General features: G+C 50.9%; 1 protein-coding gene across 1 annotated transcript in view; it reads left to right on the top strand.

The window, feature by feature from the left end:
* The first annotated feature begins 9997 nt into the window (after nt 1-9997).
* The window catches only part of PWWP4 (PWWP domain containing 4), a 12853-nt gene continuing 12476 nt past the window's right edge, over nt 9998-10374 (top strand). Inside the window, exon 1 of the mRNA XM_014583478.2 lies at nt 9998-10098. The gene's annotated coding sequence lies outside the window, so the exon portion shown is untranslated. The remainder of the gene's footprint in view (nt 10099-10374) is intronic.

The raw sequence follows: 10374 nt of genomic DNA, 5'->3' as shown, positions 1-10374 counted from the left end.
GTTGGCCTCTGCTCCTGATTGGCTGGCACCCAGCACGAGCTGGAGGTGGAGCCACGCCAGGCCACGCCCCCGCAGTGCAGGCCCGGACCCGCCCACTGGGACCCTGACTGGAGGACCTCGTGAGCCAGCCACGCTCCTCTGTCTCCGGGGCTTTCCTGTTCCTCAGCCTGGCCAGGAGTGGCACCCCGCCCCTCACTCCCAGCTTGCCCTCCTGCGTGAAGGCAGGTCAGGGCGCATGGCCAGGCGGGTCTCAGACACACCCGCCATTCTCTACGCGGCTGCCGCTGGTGCCTCGGTTCATCCCGCTAGGGCGCGGCTCAGTGGCCCCTGCCTGCGTGTCTGGCACCTCAGTGAACTGCCCATGTTGTCGGCCATATCCTGCAGTTTTCTCTGACTCGGCTGAGTCTGACTGGGGGATCCCACGGGACTTCCATCTGCCAGCCCTGTCACGCACACCAGTCTCCGAGCCCACTCAACGCCAGCAGATCCCTCCATCGTCCTGCCCGTGGACCGTTGAGGGGCCACTGCACTGTACACGCGCCCATTTCCTGTCCATGGACATCTCCACGCTTTCCAGCTTAGATCTCTTCTGAGCAGCGTCGTCACGAATGCTGTGCTGTCTGACTTACGTGCCAAAGGTTTTACACGCTGCCGACGAGTGCACCGATTGCTACCTCCTGAGCTGCCCAAATACTCTGGAATGCCCAAATGATTATCTCTTGTTCTTGCACCTGCAGATGGCCTGGCTTGTTGCGTATGCTCACCAACACTCGGACTTTTCTGTCAGCGGTGGACAGCATGTAGCACTTCAGCTCCGGCAGTCACTCTCTGATGCCGGCGCCGCCTCGAGCTCGTCGAGCTCCTGCCGAAGCCGGAGCAGGGTAAGCGAGGAGGTCTCTATACCATGGCCCCTACAAAGCAGACAGACCGCAAATCCACCCGTGTTAAAGCACCTGGGAAGCAACTGGCTACAAGAGCCACTGACAGGAGTGCACCCTGTACTGGAGGCGGGTGGAAACCTCGTCGTTACATGCCCGGTACTGTGCCACTCTGTGAAATTAGACCTTATCAGAAAAGCCCACTGAGCTTTTGATTCACAAACTTCCTTTCCAGAGCCTAGTGAGAGAAATTGCTCGGGATTCCGAAGGGATCGATGGGAGCTTGCAGAGCGCACCTATTGGTGCGCTGCAGGAGGCAAGTGAGGCCTATCTGGTAGGCCTCTGTGAAGGTACCAACCTGTGGGCTGTCGGTGCCAAACGTGCGGCAATTATGCCCAAGCCCAGCCAGCTGGCACAGTGCACATGTGGAGAATGCGCTTAAGAATCCACTTTGATGGGAAACATTTCATTCTAAATCTTTTTTCCCCTTCCTCCTGTTATTATTGGCAGTTCTGAACATGAGACTCCCCCCTCTCCCCATGGGGTCAGAACATACCTAAGTACGTGATTGGGAGTGGAGAATAGGGGACAGGCATCAGATGCTGGCAGTTTTTTCCATTTTCATTTGTGTGTGGATGTTTAATACACATGTGGGGATGTAAAGCATTACTGCAAGTCCAAATGTTTCGGGGAACAAGTTTCGGCAGTTCGACTTTATAACAATTATAAATGAACATGCTAAAATCTGATGGACAATGCCAGCATTTGGATTTTTCAGAAACAAGTAAATTTCTTATCAACGGCAACTAAATGGCATTTGTAGCACGTTTATCATATAGTAGATTCCGTCCATTCGCCGTACTTTTCCACCTGAGGTGTCCTACATGCAAGTATGGGTTTTTAATGTTGCCTGTCCTCTGTGCTGTTCTTGTAAGTTTGCTATTAAGTACATTAAGTTTTACATGTATGTATGTTTTTTAAATTATTTACTTAATTTTATTTATTCATTCATTTATTTTATTTTGGTCAGAGAGAGAGACACACACACACGGAGAGAGAGAGAGAGGGAAAGTGAGAATGCAAGCCACCAGGTCCAGGACTCGAACTGTGGTCAGCCATGTGGGAGTGCCCAGCACCATAACCACCGGGCCACCTGCTGGTCCCATGTATATAAGTTTTATATGTATAAGTTTTTTATGTATATTTTATGTGTGTGCGTGTGTGTTTGTGTGTGTGTTTACGCAGTCTCCCACTTCATCTCTTTCCAAGCCATCCATTCATATCCATTCATATTTGCACACACTTGAATCTCCTTCAGCTCAAAAATCCCTGGGCCTTATTTCCAACCAGTGTAATTCTCACCGAGGTGGGGGTGTGGGGGTGGTCAAGCCCAACACCTGTGTTGGTTCTTGTCTGACACTCATGAAGAACTAGAAACGTGGACAAATGGAGAGGATAGTAAGCAAAGTGTATTAGGGAAGAGAAAGCTTCCAGCGCAGTGGAATGGGGCCCGAATGGGTGGCCAAAGAGGAGATGGGGCGAAGGGTTTTTATCCCAGCAAGGACAGACTTGTGCATGTATTTTTTTTTTCTTTTTTTGGAGAGGTTTTCGCTATAGGGTGCGTGCGCTCGCCAGACAGACAGAAAGAGACGGAGAGACAGAAAGCGAGAAATCACCCCCCAGTGGGGGTGGCCACGCTGCAATCCCTTCTCCTCCATTCTCCTCTCAGGATCTTGGGCACACACGCACGTGCGCCCGGCGTGAGTTTAAGCCACCGGGTCCGGGACTCGAATGGCAGTCGACTACGTGGGAGTCCAGTGACATAGCCATTACGCTAACTGCTGGTCCCGGTATTTTCATCATGGGGATTACACGACAGGTAATTTACGTCATTCTTCTCCTATTTGGGAGGGAGCTCACGAACCACAAGAGTTTGGACATTGAGACCTTCATGAGTGAGCATTCAGCAGATCTCTGTCTGAGGTCTGTGGCCCAGAGAGTTTCTAGTTTTTATCATGTCTCCCACAAGTCTAAGACAAAGCTTTCTTTGTTCTTTGATGTATTTTGCCCTTGTGCTTCTAAAAATGCAATCTCATTCAGACCCCCCTTATCTTGCAGGTGCAAGCCTGCATGTTATGTTCCCGTTTCTCAAGTGATGGCTCATGGGGAGCAATTGTCCAAGGCCTTCTGCTCTCTTGCTCTCCAGACCAAGGGAGACCATGGTCTCCGTTTGGAACATAGCAGTGATATGGAAGGCGTTCATTTCAGCCATCATTATCTCAAGCAGGCTCTAAACAGCTCTGGCTGTAAGCAGTTCTCTGTGTGGGCAAGCAGTGAGAGCTAATAATGGTTTCCAGTGAGAGCAGTGAACGATTTCTATTAAAAGCTTGACCAGAGGGACTCCATCTTATGAGCTGGCTCCAACTCGAGGGTCTGTACCCTGACTGTATGTGTGTGTGTGGCCTATCTCCTACCAGAGACAGGTACATTAACCAGACTATAGAGAAGCACATAATTGGCTTCATTAGAAAAGAACAAGCACAGAGACTCTCCTTCAGGGCCCCTGACCTATCGACCTGTAAATGGGGTCTAACTCCTAAGTCCACGTGCGTGTCCACCACCCTCCCCCCTCCCCCAGTGACAAAGCTCTGCCAAGAATTGTCTACGCCGTCCCCCCAGTTTCCTCACTTCCCATGCCCTCTTCTACCCGTTTAAGCCATCGCCAGCCCCCCCCCCCACATCTTCCTCATGGACTGTCGCCCTAAAGTCAACCATGATGTCCATGTGGCTCCATCAAACAGACCTCATCCGGCCCAGCAGCTCGCTTGATTCTCTTCGGCAGTCTACATGGATGGCCACTCTCCTTTCTGTTGTTACCATTGCTTCTATCTCCCTTGGGTGTCCATCACTACGCATGTTACCGTGAGTCTCTTCTCATGCCGGTCCCTTCTCACTGTCTTTGCAAGTTTTGTCTCCACCAAGGGGCCCCTCTATGACAGAATTTCCTGGGACTTGGTTTTCCTCTCTCCTCTTCTTCTCCATTATACTCTTTCTCTGGCCACATCCTGCATGTGTTCTACTATCATTTCCATCAGAGTTTCTCAAAGTGTGCTCCCTGGACCAGTCTGTACCAGGATTCTGGAGAAGGGAAAGTGTTAAAACTCAGATACCTGGGGCCAGCCGGTGGTGTGGTGGTTATGGTGGCTGGATTCCCACATGACCTACTGCGGTTCAAGGCCTGGACCTGGTGGTTTGAAAAATCATGCCAGGCGTGTGTGTGTGTGTGTGTGTGTGTGTGTGTGTGTGTGTGCATGCCTAAAATCCCGAGAGGAGAGTGGAAGAGAAAAGGGATTGTGGCATGGCCATCCACCCTACGGGGTGATTTCTCGCTTCCCCTCTCTCTGTCTCTCTCTGCCTCCCTCCTCTCCGGCAAATGCATGAGCCCTATAAACAAACAAACAAAACAAAACAAACAAACAAACAAAAACCCACCAAAACAAAACAAAACAACAGAAAAACAAAATCAGAATCAGATTCTTTAGCCCTGTTCAAGTACCCTGAACAAACGGTCTCCATGGACTCTGTGGTGAAATAAATTATCCACCTTGTTCTCAGTGCAGCTCACACTGGAACCAGGGCTATTTGTCAGGGCTGCCCGGCTGAGGTGGATCATGGCAGCTCAACATCTCCACCTGGTGGCGTGCTAACAGCGCTGTCTCCTTTCCCCCATAGGCAGTCCATAGAGGTCAGGAAACTATTAAAAAAGCAAAAGCAACAAACCAAACACCAAAGGAAACAAAAGGGAGGGAGATAATCAAGAAGGAAAAATATGACAGAGTATCTGCTCCATGATCAATCAAGCCTAAATTATAAGGCTTTATGGCTTTTCTAGCACCGAAACAGGACTGTCTATATTCGAGGGTTGAGAGTGAATCAAGCTGACGCCTTTTGAGGCTCATCCTAGGACATGGAACACAGGAACGCAGGCATTAGATGAATTCCTTCTGTAGATCATGTCCTCAAGTTCCCGAGTAGTGACAAAGGTGCCAAGGGCATGTAACAAATGCTCAGAGTTAGCCTTCCAGAAGTTAGCTAATAAAGAGCCTTCTAATCTCCACTAAGAATGTAACATGGGCACGCTCAGGTAACTTGCATTCTACTTCAAGTCTTTGTTCTAATGATAAAAATAAGAAATCCCCACTGTAAAAATGGTATCCAAGTATAACTTAGGAAGGAAATGAAATTCACCCACAATTCCGTGACTCAGACATAATATGCCACTTAAAATTGAGGGCAGTCCTTTTCTCCTTGTCTCTAGGCAGATAGGTGATAGCTAGATAGAGCACAGGTGGGAAGATAGGGGGAGCGAGAGCGAAAGCGAGAGCGAGAGCGAGAGCAAGCGAGGCTTAGAGAGAGGCTTTCCAAAAATGTCCTTTTGTACCTGCCTTAGTTTGCTACCAGCTCTGCAATGATTTCTTTCCTATTGGTAATCATACATTTTACTTCTTTAATCGATACTCGGCAAACAAAGGCTCCAAGATTTGTATTCATCCTGATCACACCTTTGCACAGCCCAGTACACATAAGAGGTGAAAGGGACACGGACTGTTTACTCCTCACTTTGAATTCTCTTCCTACAACCCCAGTGATCCCTGATGGGCCCCTACCCCGGATGTCTACTGTAAAGAAGGAGAAGAACCGCTGTTGTTGAGGTGGTGGAGAAACTGCCAGCCTCATACACACATTGTGGGTGGGGATTTTAATGTGGCCGCTGCGACGCCTTTTGAGGCTCATCCTAGGACATGGAACACAGGAACGCAGGCATTAGATGAATTCCTTCTGTAGATCATGTCCTCAAGTTCCCGAGTAGTGACAAAGGTGCCAAGGGCATGTAACAAATGCTCAGAGTTAGCCTTCCAGAAGTTAGCTAATAAAGAGCCTTCTAATCTCCACTAAGAATGTAACATGGGCACGCTCAGGTAACTTGCATTCTACTTCAAGTCTTTGTTCTAATGATAAAAATAAGAAATCCCCACTGTAAAAATGGTATCCAAGTATAACTTAGGAAGGAAATGAAATTCACCCACAATTCCGTGACTCAGACATAATATGCCACTTAAAATTGAGGGCAGTCCTTTTCTCCTTGTCTCTAGGCAGATAGGTGATAGCTAGATAGAGCACAGGTGGGAAGATAGGGGGAGCGAGAGCGAAAGCGAGAGCGAGAGCGAGAGCAAGCGAGGCTTAGAGAGAGGCTTTCCAAAAATGTCCTTTTGTACCTGCCTTAGTTTGCTACCAGCTCTGCAATGATTTCTTTCCTATTGGTAATCATACATTTTACTTCTTTAATCGATACTCGGCAAACAAAGGCTCCAAGATTTGTATTCATCCTGATCACACCTTTGCACAGCCCAGTACACATAAGAGGTGAAAGGGACACGGACTGTTTACTCCTCACTTTGAATTCTCTTCCTACAACCCCAGTGATCCCTGATGGGCCCCTACCCCGGATGTCTACTGTAAAGAAGGAGAAGAACCGCTGTTGTTGAGGTGGTGGAGAAACTGCCAGCCTCATACACACATTGTGGGTGGGGATTTTAATGTGGCCGCTGCAGTGGAACACGGTTTGTTGGTTCTCAAAAAGGTTAAACACTTGGTTCACATAAGACGCCACCATTCCAGAGTAGGACATAGGCTGCACACATGTATTTAGAGTAGTGGCCTACAAAATGAAGTAACTGTGTTTTCGTTAAAAATCACTCACTAAAAACTGCTTGTCCATACACACACACATGCACGGGGGTGGGGGGGGGAGAGAGAGTGAAATAAAAGAAGAGAAAAAAGAAGAACCCCAAAACCCTACTTTCACGCAAGACACAGCTTACAGCGGTAAGTAACTTAGCTACAATCTGTGACACCAAGGTTATGGTCTTTGTGGATCAGGAGTGCCAGAGGAAAATGACACATGCTCAAGGTCAGTCAGTCCCACAGAAAACTTTAACAATACAGTACCTCAAGTATCAGCTTTAAAAAAATCACTAACTTCATAGACAATTTTAAGCAATTTCTTAAGTCCAGTACCTTGTCAGCCAGCCAGCCAGCCCTTGCCTGGAGTGCGAGATATAAACCCTGGTTGAGAACCCCAAGTTGACAGCCCATTTCTGGGACCCCTCCCTGTTTGAGAGTTCTTTTCTTCCTTCCCTGTCTTTCTTTATCGATTGATTCATTTTTAAGGTTTTTGCCATAGAGTGCGGATGCTCGCCAGAAAGAGACAGAGAGAGGGAGAGTGAGAAATCATGCCCTAGTGGGGATGGCCATGCCGCCATCCCTTCTCCTCCATTCTCCTCTCAGGATTTTGGGCACACACGCACACAGGCCTGGTGTGATTTCCAAGCCTCCAGGTCAAGCACTCGAACTGCGGTCAGCCATGTGGGAGTCCAGTGCCTTAACCACCACGCCACCTGCTGGCCCTCCTCTCTTTCTTAATGAACTTTGCCTTACTATCCCCCCACTGGGTCTGTGTCTCTAATTCTCTGTGAGTGTGAGACAAATACCTGGTCATCTCATGGTCCTGAATCTGCACTGGTATTGGGCCTGCTCACCCCAGAAATCCCATGTCGATTCCACTCCTAGGCTTATGCCAGGGAAGGGGAAAAGGAGGCATTCAAGCAAACTGGGTTGTGCGTGAGACTGTCCATAGCAGCCTATTCACGACAGCCAGATGGAAGCATGCCAAGGTACCACCAAGGAGTGAATGGAGAAACAAAACACCGTCTTTCCACACAGTGGGACATTACGCAGCCAGGAGAAGGAACAAAGTCCCGAGACACGCTGCCACATTGGACAAACTTTGAACTCCCTGGAGCGCAAGGAGCCAGGTATGCAGGATCCCATGGGTATGAGAGTCCAGAATAGACGAATCCTATTTGACGTCGAGTACTTAGAAATCTGAATTTGCTGGTGCAGACTAATGAGAACACAGGCTAATCACGGCCAGGGGCTAGGGGCAGGTGGGAGAAGCAGTGACTGCCGTATGGGCCCGGAGTGGCCTTGGGCTGGTGTCAACAGACAGGGTGATGTTTTCACAAGGTAGTGAGCTTGCCCAATGTTGCCACATGCTAGGCTTCCTATCATGGGAGTTTCTCACATCAACAACCATCTTGTAATTTAAAAAACTTGACTATTGTCAGGCAGGTGTCATAAACTCCAGTGCTAAAAACAACAACAACATCTAAGTGATCAACCTTCATCTTTTCTCATTTAAAAATAAAATCAACCCATTTGTTCTTACATGTGAATGCAGTGTATGAAAAGTAGTAACTACTTTTGAAAACAACACAAAAGTGCAAACACGTGGCACCGTGTGACAGTTTTGCATACCTCTTTAGTGTCTGCCTGAACAGGAAAGCACTGGGCTTTCCTACCTGCTTCTTCATTCACCTCCCGCAACAGGCTGTTTGCCACCAAGTGTGGGAGGTGACCTGGATTCCCAGATAACCACCTGGGACTGGAAGGCCTCGAATCGCTGACATCCCCCACCCCCCTATGCTCTCCGGGGCCACTCTCCAGGGCTCCCCAAATGACCACTTAGGAACTGCAGAAGGCCAGCTTTCTTGGGTGATCTTCCCAGGGCCCTTCCAGAGGAGAGGAGAACCGTCAATCCCTTGTTTGACAACAAGAGCGGATGGAGGCAGAGCCATTACGGCACAACGTAAAGGCCACACAGCCGATGAATGGCAAAATGGAGAGCCGAACCCACCTCTGTCTTTCAGAAAGGCTCTCTGGTTTGAAAAGAACGACGAAGCTGAACCTGCACCGCACTCCTTGTCGCCCTGGGCAACTGGACAGGCTAGCCGGTGGGTCTTAAGATCCCTCGGTGTTTCCTCCACAGTTAAGATCCTGGGAGGCGCTCGGCTCGTCTGGTGCACAGGCATAACCAGAGTCGGCGTGGCCCTTGCCTTGTGGACTGGACACGGAATAGAATGGCTTCTTCGTGCTCTGCGGCCCGGGCCCAGTGCCGTGCTGGGCCTGTCTCCAGCCGTCCTCATCTCCTGGGAGATGAATGTGGGTGGGTACCTTGCCAAGTCTGCATTCAGGGATGAGCCTCAATGGGAGTACTTGCGGGGCGGGATGAGGAAACCCTGGAAACCAGAACCGCACCTTTCCTCCAAGGCCCTGGCTCCAGCACGTCACGGCCCAGGACCAACAGGCAGGGTCGCCTGTCACTGGGTGCCTGGATGAAGAGCTGCATCAGTGCGCAGTTGTATGAAACCAGAATGGCCTGCCGGAGAGAGGAAGCGCGTTCCGCATGCCCGCGTACAGTAGACCTCCCTCGGCCGGGCCCTGCCCCAGGAGAGGAAGCACGTGCCGCACGTGCCGCGCGGCCGTGCGAGGAGCCCCCGCTCTGCGCGTGACCTGCCCAGGGAGAGGCGGCACGTCCTGTGTGCCCGCGCAAGGAGCCCGCCCTCTGCGCGCGCTGCACTGTGCGTTGGCGCGGCGGTTTCAGCCGCACGTGCGGAGGTCCCGGATGTGAGCAGTCAACGTGTGCCTTCCTAGAGTCCGAGGGTACGGCACTTTGTGACATCAGTTCTCTGCACGGGGTCCTCTCTGCCACAGTGTGCTGACAGCCCTTCTGGTACACCTGGGTTCAGAGTGCAGACCCAGGGTCCTGGAGTCCTGCCCCAACCTGGGCTTGGGCTCTGCCTTCCTGGGGCAGGCAGGTGCTGCATCCCACGTGCTCTCCCCGCTGCGGGTTGGTGGAAAGGGACCGAGGGCTCCTGAGCCCACCTGCACGAATCAGCCTGGCCTGCCGGGCTCTGGCAGGTGAGAGGTGGCCCTCCACAGGCTCTGGGTCCCGAGTCTGCGTGTCTTGCGGGGAAAGCGCCTGTTACCCTTTCCCCCCCACCCGCAGCCACCGTGTGGAAACTCTCTGCCCCGCTGCCCATCCCGCGGAGGGTTTGCAGTCATGCGTCTCGTGCTTTCTCCGTCCGCCCATGCGCTGTCTCGCGAGGTGTAACCGACTGAGAGCCACATCGAGGCTCGGCCTCGAGGATGTATTAGTACTTCCTGGTTTCCATAGAAAAGCAGCGTCAAGGAAAACGTTGAGATGACACTCTGGTTTCTACGACAACGGGAGTAAGCCATTCTTTCCTGGCAGCAGACACACTTCACAAGGATATTTACGGACCGGAGAGACGGAATAACTGTAGAAACATCAAGACTAGTAGGTGTCTGCTGTCGATGTGAACGTGTGTGTGTGTGAGTGTGAGTACATACGCGGAAAGGCTCTAATCCCTCCTGCTTATTAGAGAGGCCGGCAGCTCCCAGTGAAGGGGGGTGAGCAGACCGAGTAACACACCATCCCACGGCCCCGTCTCATCGTCCACAGGTGACACCCGTTGTGCGAGGGCACCGTCGTCTCAGTTCCTTACAGCCGAGATCCCTGAGGATTTCTGACCTTACACCTCTGTCTCACTACGGTTGTCACATGTCCCCCCCA

Source organism: Tupaia chinensis, unplaced genomic scaffold (genome assembly GCF_000334495.1).
Source record: "Tupaia chinensis unplaced genomic scaffold, TupChi_1.0 Scaffold144326_1, whole genome shotgun sequence".
In the NCBI taxonomy this organism is placed as follows: Eukaryota; Metazoa; Chordata; class Mammalia; order Scandentia; family Tupaiidae; genus Tupaia; species Tupaia belangeri.
The sequence above is the reverse complement of the archived record's forward strand: the minus strand, read 5'-3'. Positions and strand labels throughout refer to the sequence as shown.